The 27083-nt window shown below is 42.4% G+C and overlaps 1 long non-coding RNA gene and 2 pseudogenes across 6 annotated transcripts; 2 read left to right on the top strand and 1 right to left on the bottom strand.

Moving 5' to 3' along the window:
* On the bottom strand, positions 1-25376 carry LOC132376916 (uncharacterized). 6 transcript variants are annotated; one of them, XR_009506466.1, is made up of 9 exons: positions 24606-25376; positions 24365-24425; positions 18228-18401; positions 18024-18070; positions 17231-17314; positions 8529-8620; positions 8288-8348; positions 1934-1980; positions 1-1224 (listed from the first exon to the last, which is right to left on the bottom strand). It is a non-coding gene; the product is annotated as an uncharacterized LOC132376916 (long non-coding RNA). The 6 variants fall into 6 exon arrangements; XR_009506465.1 differs by lacking the exon at positions 18228-18401 and adding an exon at positions 2138-2311; XR_009506464.1 differs by lacking the exon at positions 18228-18401.
* Positions 4831-5534, top strand: LOC132376915 (RING finger protein 11-like; annotated as a pseudogene).
* LOC132376914 (RING finger protein 11-like) lies at positions 20882-21611 on the top strand (annotated as a pseudogene).
* Positions 25377-27083: the final 1707 nt, after the last annotated feature.

The raw sequence follows: 27083 nt of genomic DNA, 5'->3' as shown, positions 1-27083 counted from the left end.
TACATAAAACAAAATTTATTATTTCAACCATTTTCAAGTATACAATTCAGTGACATTAAATACATTCACAATGCTGTGCAACCATCACCACTGTGCAAATTCAAAATAATTATGTCAAAAGATTGAGCAGGACATCAGAAAGATGGAGGCAGCAGCATAGCTTCTGAATCTCTCCAAACCCTTTCATGGAAGAAGATCAACTAAAACCAAACACCCATAGGTGGCATTTATCAGCATTTACCATTTCCAGAACTTTTCCACCATCCCAAACAGAGACTCTATAGCCACTAAACAATAACTTCCCATTCCCTCCTCGATCCATGTTCTTTCATCTTTCGCATTGTTTTTCCTAACATCTTTTAGCCCACTTTGAAATAATAGGTTACAGTTTTGATCTGTTTTGTGGACCTGTCTTTTCCAACTTGATTTTATTGTCTGAAGACATGCTATTCTGCTCCTTATTCTCTTTTTTCTTACACTACCTCTGTACGGGATTTGATCCCAATCCTTTTCTGTTACTGATTTTTGGATGAAAAAAGTTTTACAGCACTTTGAAAAGGTGGTGCGAGGCCATGTGGAAACATGCTCTTCATGGCTGTTTCATCAATGCTTCACTTATACTGCTTTGGAATAACTGTTTTCCAGGAGGCATAAACCAGTGGGCTTTACCATTGGACAGAGTGCAGAGAAAGGACCCCACGAAAGCTGATCACCTTAGCAGAAATGACTTAGTTATGATTTCACCCAAGATTGGTCACAAACCAGCCTGGGAAACTCAAGGCACCAGAGACAAGGCATAATGCCATCTTTCCTTCTCTCTGCCTCAGCTCTCAAGGATTGGTCACCTCCATGTTATTAGTAACTATTATTTGGTTTCTGTTCATAATTACTATCAGGAGACACAGCACTTAGGGGCCTAATTACACTGCCCAGCTACGCACCATTCTTCTTCATCTTGGCTTCCTGTCCACCAGCAGGAACCTGATTTAGTTTTGTTCTCCCTTCACCACAGCCCAGTAATTTTTGTGCATGACTCTCAGTCTCACCAGAATCTGTATCTCTCACTCTGCCCCAACATTCCACCCCATCACTCGCTCCCTGAAGTGTACTCTAGAAATTTCGGTCAACTGGATATTTTACCACTGTTCACCATCTCTTATGAAACCAGAAGACGAGCAGCTTTCTTATGGAATGACGGAGAACTTGTAAAGATAAAACACCAGTCTGCAGGAGAAAGGGAAGAAGAGAATGATGGAAATCGTTTCTGCAAAACTAGTTTTACATTACGTTTTGTTTGTTCCTGGTAAAGAAACTGAAATCTTCTAAACATTAAAAAAAAAATCTAAACCACTAAAGTCAATAATACAGGAATATAACTTTTGAAAAAAAGTTCTTTGGCTGCGCAGCATGTGGGATCTTAGCTCCCCAACCAGGGGTTGAACCCACGCCTGCTGCATTGGAAGCGCAGAGTCTTCACCACTGGACCACCAGGGAAGTCCCAGGAATATCACTTTTAAAGGAGAAGTTATAAACCCCTTGGTTCTATGAACTGGAGATTTTTAGTAAGAAGTCATGTATTTTAAATGACTTGGAGCTTTAAAGGAAGGAAGGAAGGAAGGGAGGAAGGAAAGAAGGAAGGAAGAAAAAGGGACTTCCTTGGTGGGGCAGTGGATATAATATCAAAAGTAAATTAATTAATTAAATAAATTTAAAAAAGAAAAAAAAATGCTGAAATCCACTGACTAATTATTCAGGCTATTATATCTTGCTATTTCCAGATACATCCCTTTATAAACTTTTGGTAAAAGGTTATCGTATGTCAGAACAAATGAATTACAGACTTTTCTATTTTTCCAAAATTTGAGAAATTCCCTTACATTTCTCCCTTCAAATTTTATAACAAGGGAAAAGTAGTGACAACCCTTATACTTACATTCAATTGCATCATCTGGCCACATGCCTTCTACATCAATCAAATATCTACAAAACAACAAAATTCGAGTCATTTGTAAATAAAAAGGAAAGAAAATCAAGTTTTTGCAAAAAAAGGTCCAATTGTGCTTTACAAATACAGATAGAAAAATCCTAAGAAAATATCAGCATATCTAATCAATAATTATTAAAGCATGATATATACCATGACTACAAAAAGGCTTTATTCCGGAGTTTCCCTGGTGGCGCAGTGTTGAGAATCTGCCTGCCAATGCACGGGACACGGATTCGAGCTCTGGTCTGGGAAGATCGCACATGCCCCGGAGCGACTGGGTCCGTGAGCCACAACTACTGAGCCTGCGCGTCTGGAGCCCGTGCTCTGCAACAAGAGAGGCCGCGATAGTGAGAGGCCCGCCCACCGCGATGAACAGTGGCCCCCGCTTGCCGCAACTAGGGAAAGCGCTCGCATAGAAACAAAGACCCAACACAGCCAAAAAAACAAACAAACAAAAAAAAAACAGGCTTTATTCCAAGGACCAAGGATGCAAGGATAACGCAACTTTAGAAAATCTATTAATATAGTTATTTACATTAATACAACAATTTAATCAATAAATGAAAGAGAATAAAATACAGGACCAAACTGGCAGATGTTAAAAAGTTATCTGATAACATACAACGGTCAGTTTCGGTCAAAATGCTTTGCACACTAAAAACAGGAGACTTAATATGACAAGAGTATTCATCAAGAACCAACAAATAACAAAAGACAAATTAGGACAAATATTAACATCATATCTAAAAAACCCTATCTAACCAACCATAGGAGCCAGAAACTTAGGAATCACCATCACTGACAGCTATTTCTCCCTCACCCTCATCCTCAACCCACCACCAGTGCTGACAATGATACTGCCTACATACCTCTAGAATCTGTCCACATCTTTCCACCAAAATGACCACCATACCCTGGTCCAAGCCACCATTATGCCCAATTTCTACACAAGTCTCCTAACTTGCTTCCTCGCTTCCACTCTTTCTCCCTGCAGTGTATTCTCCACTCGGTAGCAAAACGATAGGTTGAAAATGCAATTGGGTATGTTCCACACACTCACCTTCAACAAAAATAGTTCAATGGTTTTCTATTACTCTTCAAGTCTGAAACCTTAAACATAAGCCTGCACGATCGAGCTCCTACCCACACTTGCAGCTCCATTATGATGACATGCTCCCCCAACGGCCCCACCTTCCTGGCCAGTTCCTCCAACACAGCATATGCTTTCCTCTTAGAGGGTCTTTTGCTATTCCTTATGCTCAGAAATCTCTCCCCAACGTCCCTATCTGGTTAATACCTACTCATCCTTCAGATATCAGCTGAAACATCCCTAAACCTTCTCTAATCTCCATGATGAGATCAAATCCTCCCTAAAATATGCTCTCATGGTACCATGTCCCTCTCCTTGGCACCTGTCAGAGTTGTAATTCTACATGCAGAGTGTGATTCTTGAATAGCTATTCCCTCTCTGGACTGCTAGAATTCACAAAGGGCAGGCAGGTCAAGTCTCCTCACTCACAAAATTTCTCAAGTCTTTTTGCTAGCACCCAGCACAGTGCTTAAACATAACAGATGCTCAATACGTGTTTCCTGCATGAACAACCATACATTGGTACAGTGTAGCAACACCCACAAAAAGCATAAGGGCATAAACTCCTTGATGCAGAAGTCCCATTCTGAGTGAAGTTAACTGAGACAAAGCATATATATTCAAAGATGTTCACACAGGAATGTTCATTACTTTGATGTTTTATAATATCAAAAACTTCTGACTTGTACATGTTCATCAGTAAGCAAAGGAACAATGCAGCCTTAAAAAAAAAAATAAACCGATCAACAAAGGATTAATCTCCAAAATATATCAATAGGTCATGCAGCTCACTATTAAAAACACAAACAACCCAATCAAAAAATGGGCAGAAGACCTAAATAGACATTTCTCCAAAGAAGACATACAGATGGCCAAGAAGCACACGAAAAGCTGCTCAACATCACTAATTATTAAAGAAATGCAAATCAAAACTACAATGAGGTATCACCTCACACCGCTTAGAATGGGCATCATCAGAAAATCTACAAACAGCAAATGCTGGAGAGGATGTGAGGAAAGGGAACCCTCTTGCACTGCTGGTGGGAATGTAAACTGATACAGCCACTATGGAGAACAGTATGCAGGTTCCTTAAAAACTAAAAATAGAATTACCATATGACCCAGTAATCCCACTACTGGGCATATACCCAGAGAAAACCATAATTCAAAAAGACATATGCACCCCAATGTTCACTGCAGCACTATTCACAATAGCTAGGTCACGGAAGCAACCTAAACGCCCATCGACAGGTGCACGGACAAAGAAGATGTGGTACGCATATACAATGGAATATTACTCAGCGATAAAAAAGAACGAACTTGGGTCATTTGTAGAGACGTGGATGGACCTCGAGACTGTCATACAAAGTGAAGTCAGTCAGAAAGAGAAAAACAAATATTATATATTAATGCATATATGTGGAATCTAGAAAAGTGGTACAGAAGAACCGGTTTGCAAGGCAGAAATAGAGACACAGATGTAGAGAACAAACGTATGGACATCAAGGGGGGAAAGCGGGGCAGGGCGGGGGTCGGTGGTGGTGAGATGAATTGGGAGATTGGGATTGACATATATACACTAATATGTATAAAATAGATAACTAATAAGAACCTGCTGTATAAAAAATAAATAAATTTTTTAAATTCAAAAATAAATAAATAAATAAACTAATTAAAAAAAAAAAAAAAAAAAAAGAATGAGGTTGGGAGACTGTCAAAACAGCACACAGATCACACACTCAAGCCCCGGAAGATGGGGAACTGCCTTAAGTCCCCCACTTCGGATGACATCTCCCTGCCTCATCACATCACATCACAAGTCTCAATCCGACTGGGCTAGCTTTGGCAAGGGGACGGAGCTGGATCAGGAGCTGCTGCTGCCATATCTGGATCAAGTTCCAGTTTTGGTCTCTCATCCAACACCTAGTCAGACTCGCCTAGCACCTCAGCTGAGAGGAGCAAATTAGGATAGCTCAAAGAATAGGCCTCATACAGGATCAGCCTGAAGGAGTTTATGACCCTGGAAGAAATGGATCAGAAAAAAGGATCCGGGGGACTTCCCTGGTGGTGCAGCGGCTAAAGACTCCACACTCCCAACGCAGGGGGCCCGGGTTCGTTCCCCGGTCAGGGAACTAGATCCCACATGCATGCCGCAACTAAGAGTTTGCATGCCACAACTAAGGAGCCCACCGACTGCAATTAAGACCCGGCGCAACCAAATAAATGAATAAATAAAATAAAACAAATATTTAAAAAAAAGATCGGGGAGTGTGTGATCTGTATGATGCACTTTGTTTATGAGAACCCAATTTGATTTCTGCTGTGTATGCAGATCACCTGGGCTGTACAGATGACTGGCTGATGAGATCCTTCACGTGCCCCTCCTGCATGGAGACAGTTGATGCAGCACTGCTTTTGTCCTACGAGACTAACTGAGCCAGTGTCTCTCACCTGACTTCAAGTGAACCATCATTTTTGGTGGTTTTGATCTTTTGTGGTTGAGCCCAAAGAGCCAGGGATTAGGAATTAAGATCATGCATGAAAGTTTCCTAAAAATTCCTGAACGGCTGCAGATGTTGGGGAAAAGCACGTGATATTTTAGAAATTTAGGGGGAAAAAGGAGGATGGTATTTTTATGTAAAGCCTTCACCCAGTGTTGAAAAATATAATTGTTATTTAGATCTTGTTATTCCTCCAGTACATAGGAATTGTGTAAAGTGTTACAGCAGCTGTATATGTTTCAACTGTGTGCCAAAGATTAGGATAAAGATAGTGGTTGTTTTTCCTAAGTGAGATAACTTTCTTCTTCCCCCTACCCAAATTCTTTTCTGAAGTTGCTGGCATTTGGGTCAAGGTTTTATGAAAAGCCACATTTTAGAACACTGGCACAAAAAAAGGAGTTTTAAGCTGGTTTGCATAGTTCTTTTTTTGTTTTAGAATAAACATAGAGCACTTATATTTTTTACTTTATAGGAACTCCACAAGTTAAGGTCCCATTGTTCTTTTGCTGTGATTCTTGTTACTACTGACGTTGCTGTTTTCTGTCTTTGCTGGTTCTTTCTAATCTACCATTTGTCATTATTGGCATATGATCATCTCAGGGTCACAAGATGGCTGCTGTAAAACCAAATATCATATTCTCACAAAACAAGGAGGAAGCAGAAAAAGAGCCCAAATGGTCATTTTCCTAATGCCTATTTATCTTTTCTCAGAGAAAAATATCATTCTCATAAGCACAATAACAGCCTTCCCTTAATTACTCATTTGCCAAAACAGACTGATATGACCATTCATAAGACAATTCATGGCAAAGAGGGATATGATAATGATTGTCTTAGCCTAACAAGGATTTATCCACTCAAGCTGAATGCTTCACTCCTCAAAAAAGTCATAAAGTTCTATGAGCAAGGAAGAACTACTAAGTGACTGTTAAGTAAACCATCAGAATTGTTTGTCCAAGACCATACGATTCTTTCTTTCCACTGGAAATGGAATTCATTGCCTTAGGTCTTTTTCAATAGTGTACTATTACTGTTGGGGCTGGCTCTGTGCTTGAAAACCAGCTGAAAACCAGTTATAACCTGTTACAAGTGCTATATCTGTTTGCAGTTAAGAAATGCAGAATTCAAAGTGATCTCCTAGCTTGTAAGCCAACTGAGATTCACTGTCCCTCTTCTATAAAAAAAAATGAGCTAATGTGTCCAGAAACTAACTCTAGTAAAGTGGGGTTTAACATTACCCTTTCTTATGAGTTTCGTCAAATTATTTTGGTTGTTAACATGGTGATAATTAAAAGTCAAGGTAAATTTTAAATATTAAGAATTCTGATGTATTGAGCTTGAATTATGCCACCATGCTTATGTAAAAATGAAAGTGGCACCATGGTTACACTGAGAAAAGTTTCTCAGTTGTAACCATTTTGATTTCTTCTTTCCTGTGACCTCCTTCCCTGTTGTCTTGAAGCACAGCAAAAGGATACTGCATGTCTTCTTACTGTAGTGCTGAGGTTACTGAAGTTATATAAAACACATCTCAGTCTCTTGTTTCTTGGAAGGAAAGTCCTGCTAGTTGACTGACAATTCTAAGCAGGGAGAATTAAGAGAAATGTGTTTCATGTTTTGCACACAAGTGAAGAATTTGTATAATCACGACTTCACAGCTGTGATCTCAAAAAAGAAGGAATTTCTCTCTTTCTATTTTTCTTGCAATTAACGTAAGAACACTCTAAATCTCTAAGCTTCTGAAGCGTTAGTAGAGATGGTCTAGTAAAGATGTAGTTGTAATGTTTTACCCATTTAGCATGTGTTTATTTTTCCTTATGTACTCCAAGGTGACATATTTGTTCAGCTCAGTGATCTTACAGCTAAAACAATCATTCATTAGTAAAAGGAGAAGCAATCTCAACCTAACAAATCAGAAGTGTTTCTTATTATTTTATACTGAGTTGAATATTTGACTCTTAACACTTTTTGCTACATACAAAACACAAGTCTCTTGAAGGGTTCCTCATAAGTGCATTATACAAGGATTTAGTATGTCCTAAGCACTTAAAGATTTGACATTCAACTGTAGTAGTATCCATGTTGGTTACTTTTCTTACGAGCCCCATGATGAGTTGGAGAAACACTGAAAGAATTAAGAGTATCAGGTTCTATTAAATTGTTACATGTATCTTGCTTAAGTTTGTGCTCATTTATTTATATCCAACTACATAAAGCAAATTTGGAGGAAAAAAAAGAATAATAAATAAATAAGAATGAGGTCTCCAAATATTGTCAGACGAAGATGTCCTCCATATATTAAATTATAAACCAGAATGTCTAAAACACTATACCATTAAATCACAGGTACAGTCAGTTCTGTATATCCAACGGTTCCATAACCTGCAGATATGGAAGCCCGACTGTACTACACCATTTTACATACGGGACTTGAGCATCCGAGGATTTTCGGATCCATGGGGAGTCCTAAAACCAATCCCCCTGCAGATACCAAGGGACCATTGTATATGCTTATATCTGCATTTTTTACGTCTGAAAAAATATGTGCTAAATTATTACTGGTGGTAACATCTGAGTAGGGGGCAAAATTGCCTTCCACTTCATACACTTCTCTGACTGCATTTTTTGCATTCAGCTTACATTAGCTTACATTACTATTGTAAACAGAACAATTTAAACATGCTCTGCCTCTTGGGGTTGGCAACTCACCTGCACATGAGGTAGCCAGTCCTGTTGAAACCATGGGTACAGTGGACACCAAGAAGTCTGTCTAGAAAACAGGGAATATGGAATTAAGTAAGCGAAGTAGATACACTAAAAACGAGTTATACAATTTTCTGAAGAGTAGCCTTTATTAGTTACCACAACACTACCACTATCCTGAAAAGGAAAAACTCTGAAGAAAAGAGTGTTTTTGCAGGAACGTACTATAAAGAATTAACTACTATACCGTCAAAATTCATTGTCTCTGGGAAATTTTGCATAGCCTCCAATCAGATGCAATAGTGTGGACTGGAGAATGCCCATCAGGAACTGATCTGACTATAGAAAAAGGGAGTGGAAAAAAAAAACAGGCTATCAGAAGAACAGAATTTGTTTTTGAGTGAAACAAATGGAATGCCTTCACTTTTAATGCTCAATATTAAAAAGAACAAACGGTTTCTGAAGGGCTCTTGGGGTCCCCAAAGCACTTCCATTCCTTCTCTCCTTCACTGCTCCTCACACGCCACGGGTCTATGTGCCTGGGGAGTTCTCGGGTTAAGTAGCACCGTTCTTATTTCACAATGAAAAAGTAAGGCTTGAGAACGTAAGCCCAAGCTGCAGAGCAGGCAAACAGAAAAAAGACTAGAATCGAGTCTCAGATTTTTCCAACGATGCCACAGTATTTTGTGGTCCAGGACTTAAAAAAAATTATATGAGAGAGTAAATAAAAAACAACAACATGTAGCTGATCTCTGCAAAAGCTATGTCTGTGACTAGGTGGTGTCTGGCATTCGTCATCTCCTGCCTGGAATACTACCGCCCTACAATTCTAACAATCTCTTCTATTTCAACTGATCCTCCACATGGAAGATGTTCTCTCTCTAAAATATAAACTTGGCTGGATTGCTCTGTTGCTTAAAAATCTGTTGTAGCAATGCAACTTCCCTAACACGAAGCGTCTGCAACTTCTCCAGAGTCTCTGCCCCTGCCGTCAGTTCGGCATCGGCTACTGGTACCCCTTTCCAGACACTCATGGGTAGTGCCTACCTTTACCAACATTCTAGCACGACTATGTTATCTGGAGTTACGGACCACAGCCAGATCTCCACTTCAGCTGCTTCCTATCCAGGTGTTCTTGAGTGGGACATCACAGCAAGCACTGAAAAGAATTCTTCTTCACTCGGAGACTTTACTCTGGCACTCACTGACCGCCACACAGCTGCCTCCTCCATGTTTCTGGCAGCCCAGTATGATAAAACTTCAGACGCCAAGAACATGGTCCCTCTACATCCATCGCTTTCTGCCAGCCTTGCTCAGGGAACACCATCTCAGATTCCAAATCAGGGGCAGAGCCGCCTGTCACTTCCCTGCCAGGAAGGAAGCCAGGTATATTACTATAACCAAGGCACACTGGGGTCTTTACTGTATGGAGAACTTGGCTCCTGCCCGCAATCCTACGGCTCGGCGTCATACACAGGAAGTCGGGCCTCTGGGCAACCAGAAATGGGAATGGGACTGAAGGAGATTCAGCCCACAAATATCCGACCACCAGCTTCCACCTCTGCAGTCTGCCACCCTGTGCCTGCTCAACGCATCACAGAAACAAGTTTTCAAGGTGAGTATAACAAACGCCAGAGAAAGTTGAAGAATGAGGTCGGCATTCAAAAATGGGGTCAAATCGACAGCTGGGAAGGGGTGTAGAGGCAGGTAGAATTTAGATCCTGAGCCTTTAATAACCACTACCTTCGCTCAGTGCCCTCTGTTTTTAGACTCTACATGAGAACACCTAGGGCTTCCCTGGTGGCGCCGTGGTTAAGAATCCGCCTGCCAATGCAATGCGGGGGACACGGGTTCGAGCCCTGGTCTGCGGAGATCCCACATGCCGTGCAGCAACTAAGCGCATGTGCCACAACGACGGAGCCTGCATTCTAGAGCCCGTGAGCCTCAGCTACCGAAGCCCACGTGCCTACAGCCCATGCTCCGCAACAAGAGAAGCCACCGCGATGAGAAGCCCGCACACCGCAACCAAGAGTAGCCCCCGCTAGCCGCCAACTAGAGAAAGCCCGTGCACAGCAATGAGAGACCCAGTGCAGCCAAAAAAATAAATACGCAGAATAAATAAGTTCAAACAGTAAATAAATACATAAACATAAATTACAAAAAGAAGAACACCTAATGCAGGTGGGAAGGTGGGAGGGCCACTGTAGAGGTCATCTATGCTACATGTACAAGAACCCCGAGAGCACACCAATCGGTACCACACTTTTCACTGCTGTAGCCGATCGTTCCCCCTGTACTGCCACACTGTAGCACTCCCTTCCCTCATCTACTGCTATAGTCTCTTTGGAAGGTGTTTCAGAACTCTTGTTATGAGAGTGCCAGTTGAACTGTCCTCACTTCCTTCATTTATACCAGGATTGAAGACCTTGTGGTCCGAGATCCTGTCCAGAGAGCAAGCAGGCTAAGACTCTGTCTTTGCTGATGTATTTCATCAGAAAGGGCTCTACCCCCTCTCCTAGTTCATGGTGTGACGTGTTCTTGGCCTCTCGGGAGAGTGGGGAGAATGGAAAGGACCCTATATGAGAATATGCTAGGCTCTGTAAAACATTTCAGGTTTTTAAAAATAAGACTCATTTTGTATTGGACTTATAACAGTCCTATGAAATACAAAGCGAGCCGAGAATCAGTGACAGGAAAGGCTCACCAGTAAGAATTACAACAGTCACCGCTTACCTCGTAGCATAGGGCACTGTCCATGATCCTTAAGAAGAGTTAGTAGAAATGCCTTGCCCATCTTGCCCCTGAACCCCTTGAAAGGTACATGACTGCTGTGTTGGTGTTTAGGGGGAGCATCTCACTTACCAGGGACTGACTTCTCCCTTGATCCCTTTGTAGGGATGGAGACCTCCCCCCTGGTGATGAAAAATTCCCTGGGATTGCAACCTCCAAGCCAGACGTTTTGTGTGACACAAAGTCAAGAACTCCCCAAGTCCTGCAGTAGCAGAAACAGCCACATACTTGAGAGTAACCCACCATCTGAACTTGGGGACATTTCAGTGACAGCTCCAGTCCAGAGTGCCAGGCGTCTCCTGGCCCTGCCTCCAGCTCCAAGCCAGGGACAAATAGAGAGTAAGCACGTGGATGATATCAAAACCAAGCTTTCAAAGCCTCTGGATGCCTACCAGATCCCAACAGAGAACCAAGATCCTCCACTACTCCCTTTAGGAATCCCTGATATTCACCAGCCGCTGGCCTGCACCGATCCCCTCAGCCAAGAGGAGCAGCCTGGTTCTGAAAATGCTGATCTGGGAAAGAACAGCCTGAGTCGTGAGGACCTAGGGACACTCGAAAATGGGATCGAATCCAGCAGTGGTTTTGCAGACATTACTACACTGGCGGAGGATATTCACCTTCCCCAGCTCTTTAGTTCTTTGAAAGATCTTGATCAATCCCAAGGTCCCAACGGGATCAAAGCCAAAGATGCCAGAGCCTTTAAGGTGAATCAGGTGCAGGAAAAGCCAAGTGTCATAAAGGTTCCCTCTGATCAACCCAGGAAGAACAAACAGAAAGCCTCTGAGCCTATCAGCGGCGCTCCCAAGGCCAAAATCCAGCCAAAGAATCCAGAGTGCCTGTTAGGGGGAGAAGTGGTTACCTGCCACGCTGCAGTCAGTGACAGGGCTCCTGTGAACACGGCCAAGCACTCTCAAGGCAAACCTCAGAAAGCTGCATCCAGAAAGATCAGCAAAACTAAGAGCCACGGGCAGGAAAAGACCAAAAGGACCAGAGGGAGAAACAAGGCTGAAGAGAACAAGCAGTCAGGGAACAAAGTCAAGGCAGAAGAGAAGCCAGCAATCCCCCACACGAAGCGAAAGGAACACCAAACTGAGCTTCTCCAACAGAGCTTTCAAAAGCCTCGAACCTCCCTAGGCGTGCGCATGCTGGAGTCTGTGAAGGTTCTTCATGCGCTGGGGAAGAAGGATGATAAGAAAACTGGGCTCTCTTCCTGTCGGGTCTTGGGAAAGTCAAGCAACCCCAAAGACCCCCAGCTATCCAGCCATGGCGGCATACCCCACATGAGGGTAAGAGTGCTGAGAAAACTCAAGTCGAAGCCCAGAAACCAGTCAGCAGTGCTGAAACAGAGTGTCTATCCTCATCCCAGTATGAGCGGCCTCCTCCTGGGAAGGTCAAGTTGATACCTCTGCCTTTTTCTGCCTGGGACAAGCCTCAAGCTCGACCCGCTCCTCGGAGGCCACAGTCTCTGGCCTCACATCGGCCTGCTGGGGCTTACCGTGCCCAGCCTGGTTCTACTGACTCAGCGCAACCTGCTGCAGTCAATTCATCCCAGCCAGCTCCTGCCTCTCTGCCAGGCCCCGCCAAACCAGCTCAGCCAACTGTGACCAACCCAACCCAACCGGCTTGGACCAACCATACCCAGCCTCGTGTCCCCTCAGTCTGCTGCTCTTAGGCCTGCACCCTACAAAACTTCATCTGGCGCTTCTCTCCAGCGGGAGCCTGTTCCCCCTGCTGTGACTAAGCGCCAGTCCCCATCCAAGCTCCAAACCCAATTTCTACTCCAAGACTTCAGCAAGCAACGAGTTCCATGGAGGGAACCCAACGTGCCTGAGCCAGTCATGTCAAAGCCCATCGAACAAGAGCAGAGGCCAGAGCGAGAGGCCATGAAGAGGCGGGCTCAACAACAACGGGAGAATGCTGCCAGATACACCTCTTCGGGCAAGCTGCAATTTTTCACCGAGAGGGAAAACGAAATGGAAATTGCCGACTACTACGGATACGTCAAGTGAGAGCTGCTAGGATTCTTGGTGCCACCTTGGCTACCAGCTGTTCTTCCATACACAGGTAAGACAGGTATAGAACTGAATAAGTAAATGGAATACAATTAATAGACGAGTAACAAACCTTTCGAATTTTCAGATGCTGCTAACTGGGGCGTGAGAAAGGAAGGACTGAAAGTTGGATGGGAGAATGAAGGAAAGGGGTAAAAACTGAGCAAAGAGGAAGGAACTTGGCCCAGGGCTAGGAAGGCCAAAAGAGACGTATGGATTTAGGAAAGGAAGCAGGAGTGAGGATGAAATGGCAGAAGTAAAAAGCAGGGTCAGAGGTCTGGGTTGAAAGAACACAATTGGAGTAGAGTTGAAGGTGACAGAAGAGGAGTCTAGGTTTACTAGGAGAAATAGAAAAAGTCTCTCGGGGACGCTGGCCTTAAGTCTCACAACCACCAGATAGGTATTTCAGAAAACAAGAGGTTCAGGACACATCTCTGAAAGGTCTGAGTCGCCTTATTCAGGTGTGACTGTAGTGGGGGAATAGGGAAATCTACCAGAGAAGTGGCTAGGGCTCAGAGTTATCCTAGGGGCAGCTGACGACAGGGGCAGAGCCAAGGAAACTGCTGCATCAGGAGGCCCACGAATAGGGCCTGGTATGTAAATCACGATGTACTCAACACCTAAGCACGAGGGGAGCGAATGCGCTCTTCAGTTAACCTTGGCAAAGACAGGCAAGGCCGGTATTCCTGTGCCACTTCACTTACAGAGGTGCAGCAAAGGGCTGAGGTCACATCCCATGTGGAGGTACAAGGACTCAATTTGAGGCCCAAATGCCTCTGAAGTCCTCTGTATTTGCAGATGCCCGTAGGCGGCCAACCTGGCTTTCAGAGCACAGCATCCTGAGGTTACTGGTGGACGAGATCAAACTTCTGCACGCGCCTAAATATTAACTTGAGGGGCTTCCTCCATTGAGCAGGGCACGTGCCGCCTTTTGTAAACATCACCATCTACTGAAACGCATGAGAAAAAATCCGACGGAAGCGTCCACTCTCACGGGTGAGAGTGGTGGGGGCACGCGCACTGGGCAGCAGCTCCAACAGCCACAGGACGCAGGCGCCCAGGGGTTCAGAGGCTCCCTGGGAGGCCTCGTGGGGCAGCTCGAGGGAGTGACGATGGGAGAGAGCGGCAGGGCTGGGCGTGAAAAGGAATGCAGTGGGGAGAAGGGAGAGATGGAGACAGTGGATAGTGACTATGGGAAAATGGGCAATTTTCATTTTCAAAATTATTTTTTTGAGATGTCATTCACATGCCATAAAATTCACCTTCTGAAACTGCAAATTCAGTGTCATTTAGTACATCCACAAGCCTATGCAACCATCACCGGCATCTAACCCATCACGTTTTCATCACCCCAAAAAGAAGCCCCCTTAAGCATGAGCAGGCACTCTTCATCCCCTCTTCCTTCAGCCCTGGCAACCATTAATTTGCTTTCTGTTGCTATGGTTTTGCCTTTTCTGGACATTTCATGAAATAATACAAATGAATGTGACCGCTGTCTCTGGCTTCTTTCACTTAGCATAATGTTTTCAAGTTCGTCCATGTTGTAGCATGTGTTAGTACTTCATTCCTTTTTATGGCTGTATAATATTTCACATATCCACCACATTTAAAAAATCCATTCATCCACTGATGGGCATTTGGGTTTTTTTCACTAATAATGTCCATTTTTTGAGAGTTTATTCTGTGCCAGGCAGCACCAGGCTGAGTTACTGACCTTACTTCACAGATTAAGAGGCTTGGAGAGTGTGAAGAGTTTGCCCTAGATTAAGAGCTAGCAATTGGGGGAACTGGGGTTTGAACTCAGGCAAACTTCAGAGGTAATAGATTCACATGACAGAACACTAGAAAAGGTACACAAGGGTATTCAATGAAAAGTGACCCTTTTCCCCACATTCCCCAGCCACACATTTCCCTCCTCAGAGACATCTGCTTTGGCCGTGCTGTGGATCCTTCCAGAGAAATATTTATACCCCAACATTTATGTATCACAACTTATTGACTAATCTGTCCCACTGATTTGAAATGTCACTTTTATGGTATAACAGATTCTTATACGTATATATATATATATATATATATATATATTTTAATGTATTTATTTATTTATTTTTGGCTGCTTTGGGTCTTTGTTGCTGTGCGCAGGCTTTCTCTAGTTGCGGCAAGCGGGCTTCTCATTGCGGTGGCTCCTCGTGTTGCCGAGCACGGGCTCTAGGCGCGTGGGCTTCAGTAGTTGTGGCACACAGGCTCAGTAGTTGTGTCTCACGGGCTTAGCTTCTCCATGGCATGTGGGATCTTCCTGGGCCAGGGATCGAACCCATATCCCCTGCATTGGCAGGAGGATTTTTAACCACTGCACCACCAGGAAAGCCCCTTATACGTATTTATATTTCTCTTTTCAGAGCTGTCCTGACTCTTTCTTGCCTATCTGTTATGTTTGCCATTTCTCTAAAATTCTTTTTATCTTCTTTTTGATTTAAAAAATTTTTTTCCTCTTCTTGTTTGTTTCTCTTAAGGCATTATCCATTATGTTCATTCACTCGTATTATTTTATTTAATTTATTTAATTAATTAACTTATTTATTTTTGGAGGTGTCGGGTATTAGTTGCAGCACGTGGGCTCTTTGTTGCAGTGCGTGGGCTCTTCCTTGCGGCTCGTGGGCTCTCCAGTTGTGGCGCGTGGGCTCCAGAGTACGTGGGCTCAGTAGTTGCGGCGTGCGGGCTTAGTTGCCCTGCAGCATGTGGGATCTCAGTTCCCCAACCAGGGACCGAACCTGCATCCCCTGCACTGCAAGGTGGATTCTTAACCACTGGACAACCAGGGAAGTCCCCACTCTTGTATTATTTTAAATTTAGTCCTCATTTCTGAAACTTTTTTCTTTTATTTTGAATTCTGTCTTGAGTTCTATCATCTTACCTAATTCTGGTTTATGCTGTTCTTTCATCTTTTTTTTATTATGGTAAAATATACATAAAACAAAATTTATTATTTCAACCATTTTCAAGTATACAATTCAGTGACATTAAATACATTCACAATGCTGTGCAACCATCACCACTGTGCAAATTCAAAATAATTATGTCAAAAGATTGAGCAGGACATCAGAAAGATGGAGGCAGCAGCATAGCTTCTGAATCTCTCCAAACCCTTTCATGGAAGAAGATCAACTAAAACCAAACACCCATAGGTGGCATTTATCAGCATTTACCATTTCCAGAACTTTTCCACCATCCCAAACAGAGACTCTATAGCCACTAAACAATAACTTCCCATTCCCTCCTCGATCCATGTTCTTTCATCTTTCGCATTGTTTTTCCTAACATCTTTTAGCCCACTTTGAAATAATAGGTTACAGTTTTGATCTGTTTTGTGGACCTGTCTTTTCCAACTTGATTTTATTGTCTGAAGACATGCTATTCTGCTCCTTATTCTCTTTTTTCTTACACTACCTCTGTACGGGATTTGATCCCAATCCTTTTCTGTTACTGATTTTTGGATGAAAAAAGTTTTACAGCACTTTGAAAAGGTGGTGCGAGGCCATGTGGAAACATGCTCTTCATGGCTGTTTCATCAATGCTTCACTTATACTGCTTTGGAATAACTGTTTTCCAGGAGGCATAAACCAGTGGGCTTTACCATTGGACAGAGTGCAGAGAAAGGACCCCACGAAAGCTGATCACCTTAGCAGAAATGACTTAGTTATGATTTCACCCAAGATTGGTCACAAACCAGCCTGGGAAACTCAAGGCACCAGAGACAAGGCATAATGCCATCTTTCCTTCTCTCTGCCTCAGCTCTCAAGGATTGGTCACCTCCATGTTATTAGTAACTATTATTTGGTTTCTGTTCATAATTACTATCAGGAGACACAGCACTTAGGGGCCTAATTACACTGCCCAGCTACGCACCATTCTTCTTCATCTTGGCTTCCTGTCCACCAGCAGGAACCTGATTTAGTTTTGTTCTCCCTTCACCACAGCCCAGTAATTTTTGTGCATGACTCTCAGTCTCACCAGAATCTGTATCTCTCACTCTGCCCCAACATTCCACCCCATCACTCGCTCCCTGAAGTGTACTCTAGAAATTTCGGTCAACTGGATATTTTACCACTGTTCACCATCTCTTATGAAACCAGAAGACGAGCAGCTTTCTTATGGAATGACGGAGAACTTGTAAAGATAAAACACCAGTCTGCAGGAGAAAGGGAAGAAGAGAATGATGGAAATCGTTTCTGCAAAACTAGTTTTACATTACGTTTTGTTTGTTCCTGGTAAAGAAACTGAAATCTTCTAAACATTAAAAAAAAAATCTAAACCACTAAAGTCAATAATACAGGAATATAACTTTTGAAAAAAAGTTCTTTGGCTGCGCAGCATGTGGGATCTTAGCTCCCCAACCAGGGGTTGAACCCACGCCTGCTGCATTGGAAGCGCAGAGTCTTCACCACTGGACCACCAGGGAAGTCCCAGGAATATCACTTTTAAAGGAGAAGTTATAAACCCCTTGGTTCTATGAACTGGAGATTTTTAGTAAGAAGTCATGTATTTTAAATGACTTGGAGCTTTAAAGGAAGGAAGGAAGGAAGGGAGGAAGGAAAGAAGGAAGGAAGAAAAAGGGACTTCCTTGGTGGGGCAGTGGATATAATATCAAAAGTAAATTAATTAATTAAATAAATTTAAAAAAGAAAAAAAAATGCTGAAATCCACTGACTAATTATTCAGGCTATTATATCTTGCTATTTCCAGATACATCCCTTTATAAACTTTTGGTAAAAGGTTATCGTATGTCAGAACAAATGAATTACAGACTTTTCTATTTTTCCAAAATTTGAGAAATTCCCTTACATTTCTCCCTTCAAATTTTATAACAAGGGAAAAGTAGTGACAACCCTTATACTTACATTCAATTGCATCATCTGGCCACATGCCTTCTACATCAATCAAATATCTACAAAACAACAAAATTCGAGTCATTTGTAAATAAAAAGGAAAGAAAATCAAGTTTTTGCAAAAAAAGGTCCAATTGTGCTTTACAAATACAGATAGAAAAATCCTAAGAAAATATCAGCATATCTAATCAATAATTATTAAAGCATGATATATACCATGACTACAAAAAGGCTTTATTCCGGAGTTTCCCTGGTGGCGCAGTGTTGAGAATCTGCCTGCCAATGCACGGGACACGGATTCGAGCTCTGGTCTGGGAAGATCGCACATGCCCCGGAGCGACTGGGTCCGTGAGCCACAACTACTGAGCCTGCGCGTCTGGAGCCCGTGCTCTGCAACAAGAGAGGCCGCGATAGTGAGAGGCCCGCCCACCGCGATGAACAGTGGCCCCCGCTTGCCGCAACTAGGGAAAGCGCTCGCATAGAAACAAAGACCCAACACAGCCAAAAAAACAAACAAACAAAAAAAAAACAGGCTTTATTCCAAGGACCAAGGATGCAAGGATAACGCAACTTTAGAAAATCTATTAATATAGTTATTTACATTAATACAACAATTTAATCAATAAATGAAAGAGAATAAAATACAGGACCAAACTGGCAGATGTTAAAAAGTTATCTGATAACATACAACGGTCAGTTTCGGTCAAAATGCTTTGCACACTAAAAACAGGAGACTTAATATGACAAGAGTATTCATCAAGAACCAACAAATAACAAAAGACAAATTAGGACAAATATTAACATCATATCTAAAAAACCCTATCTAACCAACCATAGGAGCCAGAAACTTAGGAATCACCATCACTGACAGCTATTTCTCCCTCACCCTCATCCTCAACCCACCACCAGTGCTGACAATGATACTGCCTACATACCTCTAGAATCTGTCCACATCTTTCCACCAAAATGACCACCATACCCTGGTCCAAGCCACCATTATGCCCAATTTCTACACAAGTCTCCTAACTTGCTTCCTCGCTTCCACTCTTTCTCCCTGCAGTGTATTCTCCACTCGGTAGCAAAACGATAGGTTGAAAATGCAATTGGGTATGTTCCACACACTCACCTTCAACAAAAATAGTTCAATGGTTTTCTATTACTCTTCAAGTCTGAAACCTTAAACATAAGCCTGCACGATCGAGCTCCTACCCACACTTGCAGCTCCATTATGATGACATGCTCCCCCAACGGCCCCACCTTCCTGGCCAGTTCCTCCAACACAGCATATGCTTTCCTCTTAGAGGGTCTTTTGCTATTCCTTATGCTCAGAAATCTCTCCCCAACGTCCCTATCTGGTTAATACCTACTCATCCTTCAGATATCAGCTGAAACATCCCTAAACCTTCTCTAATCTCCATGATGAGATCAAATCCTCCCTAAAATATGCTCTCATGGTACCATGTCCCTCTCCTTGGCACCTGTCAGAGTTGTAATTCTACATGCAGAGTGTGATTCTTGAATAGCTATTCCCTCTCTGGACTGCTAGAATTCACAAAGGGCAGGCAGGTCAAGTCTCCTCACTCACAAAATTTCTCAAGTCTTTTTGCTAGCACCCAGCACAGTGCTTAAACATAACAGATGCTCAATACGTGTTTCCTGCATGAACAACCATACATTGGTACAGTGTAGCAACACCCACAAAAAGCATAAGGGCATAAACTCCTTGATGCAGAAGTCCCATTCTGAGTGAAGTTAACTGAGACAAAGCATATATATTCAAAGATGTTCACACAGGAATGTTCATTACTTTGATGTTTTATAATATCAAAAACTTCTGACTTGTACATGTTCATCAGTAAGCAAAGGAACAATGCAGCCTTAAAAAAAAAAATAAACCGATCAACAAAGGATTAATCTCCAAAATATATCAATAGGTCATGCAGCTCACTATTAAAAACACAAACAACCCAATCAAAAAATGGGCAGAAGACCTAAATAGACATTTCTCCAAAGAAGACATACAGATGGCCAAGAAGCACACGAAAAGCTGCTCAACATCACTAATTATTAAAGAAATGCAAATCAAAACTACAATGAGGTATCACCTCACACCGCTTAGAATGGGCATCATCAGAAAATCTACAAACAGCAAATGCTGGAGAGGATGTGAGGAAAGGGAACCCTCTTGCACTGCTGGTGGGAATGTAAACTGATACAGCCACTATGGAGAACAGTATGCAGGTTCCTTAAAAACTAAAAATAGAATTACCATATGACCCAGTAATCCCACTACTGGGCATATACCCAGAGAAAACCATAATTCAAAAAGACATATGCACCCCAATGTTCACTGCAGCACTATTCACAATAGCTAGGTCACGGAAGCAACCTAAACGCCCATCGACAGGTGCACGGACAAAGAAGATGTGGTACGCATATACAATGGAATATTACTCAGCGATAAAAAAGAACGAACTTGGGTCATTTGTAGAGACGTGGATGGACCTCGAGACTGTCATACAAAGTGAAGTCAGTCAGAAAGAGAAAAACAAATATTATATATTAATGCATATATGTGGAATCTAGAAAAGTGGTACAGAAGAACCGGTTTGCAAGGCAGAAATAGAGACACAGATGTAGAGAACAAACGTATGGACATCAAGGGGGGAAAGCGGGGCAGGGCGGGGGTCGGTGGTGGTGAGATGAATTGGGAGATTGGGATTGACATATATACACTAATATGTATACAATAGATAACTAATAAGAACCTGCTGTATAAAAAATAAATAAATTTTTTAAATTCAAAAATAAATAAATAAATAAACTAATTAAAAAAAAAAAAAAAAAAAAAGAATGAGGTTGGGAGACTGTCAAAACAGCACACAGATCACACACTCAAGCCCCGGAAGATGGGGAACTGCCTTAAGTCCCCCACTTCGGATGACATCTCCCTGCCTCACAAGTCTCAATCCGACTGGGCTAGCTTTGGCAAGGGGACGGAGCTGGATCAGGAGCTGCTGCTGCCATATCTGGATCAAGTTCCAGTTTTGGTCTCTCATCCAACACCTAGTCAGACTCGCCTAGCACCTCAGCTGAGAGGAGCAAATTAGGATAGCTCAAAGAATAGGCCTCATACAGGATCAGCCTGAAGGAGTTTATGACCCTGGAAGAAATGGATCAGAAAAAAGGATCCGGGGGACTTCCCTGGTGGTGCAGCGGCTAAAGACTCCACACTCCCAACGCAGGGGGCCCGGGTTCGTTCCCCGGTCAGGGAACTAGATCCCACATGCATGCCGCAACTAAGAGTTTGCATGCCACAACTAAGGAGCCCACCGACTGCAATTAAGACCCGGCGCAACCAAATAAATGAATAAATAAAATAAAACAAATATTTAAAAAAAAGATCGGGGAGTGTGTGATCTGTATGATGCACTTTGTTTATGAGAACCCAATTTGATTTCTGCTGTGTATGCAGATCACCTGGGCTGTACAGATGACTGGCTGATGAGATCCTTCACGTGCCCCTCCTGCATGGAGACAGTTGATGCAGCACTGCTTTTGTCCTACGAGACTAACTGAGCCAGTGTCTCTCACCTGACTTCAAGTGAACCATCATTTTTGGTGGTTTTGATCTTTTGTGGTTGAGCCCAAAGAGCCAGGGATTAGGAATTAAGATCATGCATGAAAGTTTCCTAAAAATTCCTGAACGGCTGCAGATGTTGGGGAAAAGCACGTGATATTTTAGAAATTTAGGGGGAAAAAGGAGGATGGTATTTTTATGTAAAGCCTTCACCCAGTGTTGAAAAATATAATTGTTATTTAGATCTTGTTATTCCTCCAGTACATAGGAATTGTGTAAAGTGTTACAGCAGCTGTATATGTTTCAACTGTGTGCCAAAGATTAGGATAAAGATAGTGGTTGTTTTTCCTAAGTGAGATAACTTTCTTCTTCCCCCTACCCAAATTCTTTTCTGAAGTTGCTGGCATTTGGGTCAAGGTTTTATGAAAAGCCACATTTTAGAACACTGGCACAAAAAAAGGAGTTTTAAGCTGGTTTGCATAGTTCTTTTTTTGTTTTAGAATAAACATAGAGCACTTATATTTTTTACTTTATAGGAACTCCACAAGTTAAGGTCCCATTGTTCTTTTGCTGTGATTCTTGTTACTACTGACGTTGCTGTTTTCTGTCTTTGCTGGTTCTTTCTAATCTACCATTTGTCATTATTGGCATATGATCATCTCAGGGTCACAAGATGGCTGCTGTAAAACCAAATATCATATTCTCACAAAACAAGGAGGAAGCAGAAAAAGAGCCCAAATGGTCATTTTCCTAATGCCTATTTATCTTTTCTCAGAGAAAAATATCATTCTCATAAGCACAATAACAGCCTTCCCTTAATTACTCATTTGCCAAAACAGACTGATATGACCATTCATAAGACAATTCATGGCAAAGAGGGATATGATAATGATTGTCTTAGCCTAACAAGGATTTATCCACTCAAGCTGAATGCTTCACTCCTCAAAAAAGTCATAAAGTTCTATGAGCAAGGAAGAACTACTAAGTGACTGTTAAGTAAACCATCAGAATTGTTTGTCCAAGACCATACGATTCTTTCTTTCCACTGGAAATGGAATTCATTGCCTTAGGTCTTTTTCAATAGTGTACTATTACTGTTGGGGCTGGCTCTGTGCTTGAAAACCAGCTGAAAACCAGTTATAACCTGTTACAAGTGCTATATCTGTTTGCAGTTAAGAAATGCAGAATTCAAAGTGATCTCCTAGCTTGTAAGCCAACTGAGATTCACTGTCCCTCTTCTATAAAAAAAAATGAGCTAATGTGTCCAGAAACTAACTCTAGTAAAGTGGGGTTTAACATTACCCTTTCTTATGAGTTTCGTCAAATTATTTTGGTTGTTAACATGGTGATAATTAAAAGTCAAGGTAAATTTTAAATATTAAGAATTCTGATGTATTGAGCTTGAATTATGCCACCATGCTTATGTAAAAATGAAAGTGGCACCATGGTTACACTGAGAAAAGTTTCTCAGTTGTAACCATTTTGATTTCTTCTTTCCTGTGACCTCCTTCCCTGTTGTCTTGAAGCACAGCAAAAGGATACTGCATGTCTTCTTACTGTAGTGCTGAGGTTACTGAAGTTATATAAAACACATCTCAGTCTCTTGTTTCTTGGAAGGAAAGTCCTGCTAGTTGACTGACAATTCTAAGCAGGGAGAATTAAGAGAAATGTGTTTCATGTTTTGCACACAAGTGAAGAATTTGTATAATCACGACTTCACAGCTGTGATCTCAAAAAAGAAGGAATTTCTCTCTTTCTATTTTTCTTGCAATTAACGTAAGAACACTCTAAATCTCTAAGCTTCTGAAGCGTTAGTAGAGATGGTCTAGTAAAGATGTAGTTGTAATGTTTTACCCATTTAGCATGTGTTTATTTTTCCTTATGTACTCCAAGGTGACATATTTGTTCAGCTCAGTGATCTTACAGCTAAAACAATCATTCATTAGTAAAAGGAGAAGCAATCTCAACCTAACAAATCAGAAGTGTTTCTTATTATTTTATACTGAGTTGAATATTTGACTCTTAACACTTTTTGCTACATACAAAACACAAGTCTCTTGAAGGGTTCCTCATAAGTGCATTATACAAGGATTTAGTATGTCCTAAGCACTTAAAGATTTGACATTCAACTGTAGTAGTATCCATGTTGGTTACTTTTCTTACGAGCCCCATGATGAGTTGGAGAAACACTGAAAGAATTAAGAGTATCAGGTTCTATTAAATTGTTACATGTATCTTGCTTAAGTTTGTGCTCATTTATTTATATCCAACTACATAAAGCAAATTTGGAGGAAAAAAAAGAATAATAAATAAATAAGAATGAGGTCTCCAAATATTGTCAGACGAAGATGTCCTCCATATATTAAATTATAAACCAGAATGTCTAAAACACTATACCATTAAATCACAGGTACAGTCAGTTCTGTATATCCAACGGTTCCATAACCTGCAGATATGGAAGCCCGACTGTACTACACCATTTTACATACGGGACTTGAGCATCCGAGGATTTTCGGATCCATGGGGAGTCCTAAAACCAATCCCCCTGCAGATACCAAGGGACCATTGTATATGCTTATATCTGCATTTTTTACGTCTGAAAAAATATGTGCTAAATTATTACTGGTGGTAACATCTGAGTAGGGGGCAAAATTGCCTTCCACTTCATACACTTCTCTGACTGCATTTTTTGCATTCAGCTTACATTAGCTTACATTACTATTGTAAACAGAACAATTTAAACATGCTCTGCCTCTTGGGGTTGGCAACTCACCTGCACATGAGGTAGCCAGTCCTGTTGAAACCATGGGTACAGTGGACACCAAGAAGTCTGTCTAGAAAACAGGGAATATGGAATTAAGTAAGCGAAGTAGATACACTAAAAACGAGTTATACAATTTTCTGAAGAGTAGCCTTTATTAGTTACCACAACACTACCACTATCCTGAAAAGGAAAAACTCTGAAGAAAAGAGTGTTTTTGCAGGAACGTACTATAAAGAATTAACTACTATACCGTCAAAATTCATTGTCTCTGGGAAATTTTGCATAGCCTCCAATCAGATGCAATAGTGTGGACTGGAGAATGCCCATCAGGAACTGATCTGACTATAGAAAAAGGGAGTGGAAAAAAAAAACAGGCTATCAGAAGAACAGAATTTGTTTTTGAGTGAAACAAATGGAATGCCTTCACTTTTAATGCTCAATATTAAAAAGAACAAACGGTTTCTGAAGGGCTCTTGGGGTCCCCAAAGCACTTCCATTCCTTCTCTCCTTCACTGCTCCTCACACGCCACGGGTCTATGTGCCTGGGGAGTTCTCGGGTTAAGTAGCACCGTTCTTATTTCACAATGAAAAAGTAAGGCTTGAGAACGTAAGCCCAAGCTGCAGAGCAGGCAAACAGAAAAAAGACTAGAATCGAGTCTCAGATTTTTCCAACGATGCCACAGTATTTTGTGGTCCAGGACTTAAAAAAAATTATATGAGAGAGTAAATAAAAAACAACAACATGTAGCTGATCTCTGCAAAAGCTATGTCTGTGACTAGGTGGTGTCTGGCATTCGTCATCTCCTGCCTGGAATACTACCGCCCTACAATTCTAACAATCTCTTCTATTTCAACTGATCCTCCACATGGAAGATGTTCTCTCTCTAAAATATAAACTTGGCTGGATTGCTCTGTTGCTTAAAAATCTGTTGTAGCAATGCAACTTCCCTAACACGAAGCGTCTGCAACTTCTCCAGAGTCTCTGCCCCTGCCGTCAGTTCGGCATCGGCTACTGGTACCCCTTTCCAGACACTCATGGGTAGTGCCTACCTTTACCAACATTCTAGCACGACTATGTTATCTGGAGTTACGGACCACAGCCAGATCTCCACTTCAGCTGCTTCCTATCCAGGTGTTCTTGAGTGGGACATCACAGCAAGCACTGAAAAGAATTCTTCTTCACTCGGAGACTTTACTCTGGCACTCACTGACCGCCACACAGCTGCCTCCTCCATGTTTCTGGCAGCCCAGTATGATAAAACTTCAGACGCCAAGAACATGGTCCCTCTACATCCATCGCTTTCTGCCAGCCTTGCTCAGGGAACACCATCTCAGATTCCAAATCAGGGGCAGAGCCGCCTGTCACTTCCCTGCCAGGAAGGAAGCCAGGTATATTACTATAACCAAGGCACACTGGGGTCTTTACTGTATGGAGAACTTGGCTCCTGCCCGCAATCCTACGGCTCGGCGTCATACACAGGAAGTCGGGCCTCTGGGCAACCAGAAATGGGAATGGGACTGAAGGAGATTCAGCCCACAAATATCCGACCACCAGCTTCCACCTCTGCAGTCTGCCACCCTGTGCCTGCTCAACGCATCACAGAAACAAGTTTTCAAGGTGAGTATAACAAACGCCAGAGAAAGTTGAAGAATGAGGTCGGCATTCAAAAATGGGGTCAAATCGACAGCTGGGAAGGGGTGTAGAGGCAGGTAGAATTTAGATCCTGAGCCTTTAATAACCACTACCTTCGCTCAGTGCCCTCTGTTTTTAGACTCTACATGAGAACACCTAGGGCTTCCCTGGTGGCGCCGTGGTTAAGAATCCGCCTGCCAATGCAATGCGGGGGACACGGGTTCGAGCCCTGGTCTGCGGAGATCCCACATGCCGTGCAGCAACTAAGCGCATGTGCCACAACGACGGAGCCTGCATTCTAGAGCCCGTGAGCCTCAGCTACCGAAGCCCACGTGCCTACAGCCCATGCTCCGCAACAAGAGAAGCCACCGCGATGAGAAGCCCGCACACCGCAACCAAGAGTAGCCCCCGCTAGCCGCCAACTAGAGAAAGCCCGTGCACAGCAATGAGAGACCCAGTGCAGCCAAAAAAATAAATACGCAGAATAAATAAGTTCAAACAGTAAATAAATACATAAACATAAATTACAAAAAGAAGAACACCTAATGCAGGTGGGAAGGTGGGAGGGCCACTGTAGAGGTCATCTATGCTACATGTACAAGAACCCCGAGAGCACACCAATCGGTACCACACTTTTCACTGCTGTAGCCGATCGTTCCCCCTGTACTGCCACACTGTAGCACTCCCTTCCCTCATCTACTGCTATAGTCTCTTTGGAAGGTGTTTCAGAACTCTTGTTATGAGAGTGCCAGTTGAACTGTCCTCACTTCCTTCATTTATACCAGGATTGAAGACCTTGTGGTCCGAGATCCTGTCCAGAGAGCAAGCAGGCTAAGACTCTGTCTTTGCTGATGTATTTCATCAGAAAGGGCTCTACCCCCTCTCCTAGTTCATGGTGTGACGTGTTCTTGGCCTCTCGGGAGAGTGGGGAGAATGGAAAGGACCCTATATGAGAATATGCTAGGCTCTGTAAAACATTTCAGGTTTTTAAAAATAAGACTCATTTTGTATTGGACTTATAACAGTCCTATGAAATACAAAGCGAGCCGAGAATCAGTGACAGGAAAGGCTCACCAGTAAGAATTACAACAGTCA

The sequence above is a fragment of the Balaenoptera ricei genome, chromosome 13 (assembly GCF_028023285.1).
Source record: "Balaenoptera ricei isolate mBalRic1 chromosome 13, mBalRic1.hap2, whole genome shotgun sequence".
Lineage (NCBI taxonomy): Eukaryota > Metazoa > Chordata > Mammalia > Artiodactyla > Balaenopteridae > Balaenoptera > Balaenoptera ricei.
Note: the sequence above shows the minus strand (reverse complement) of the source record. Positions and strands in the feature narration are given on the sequence as shown.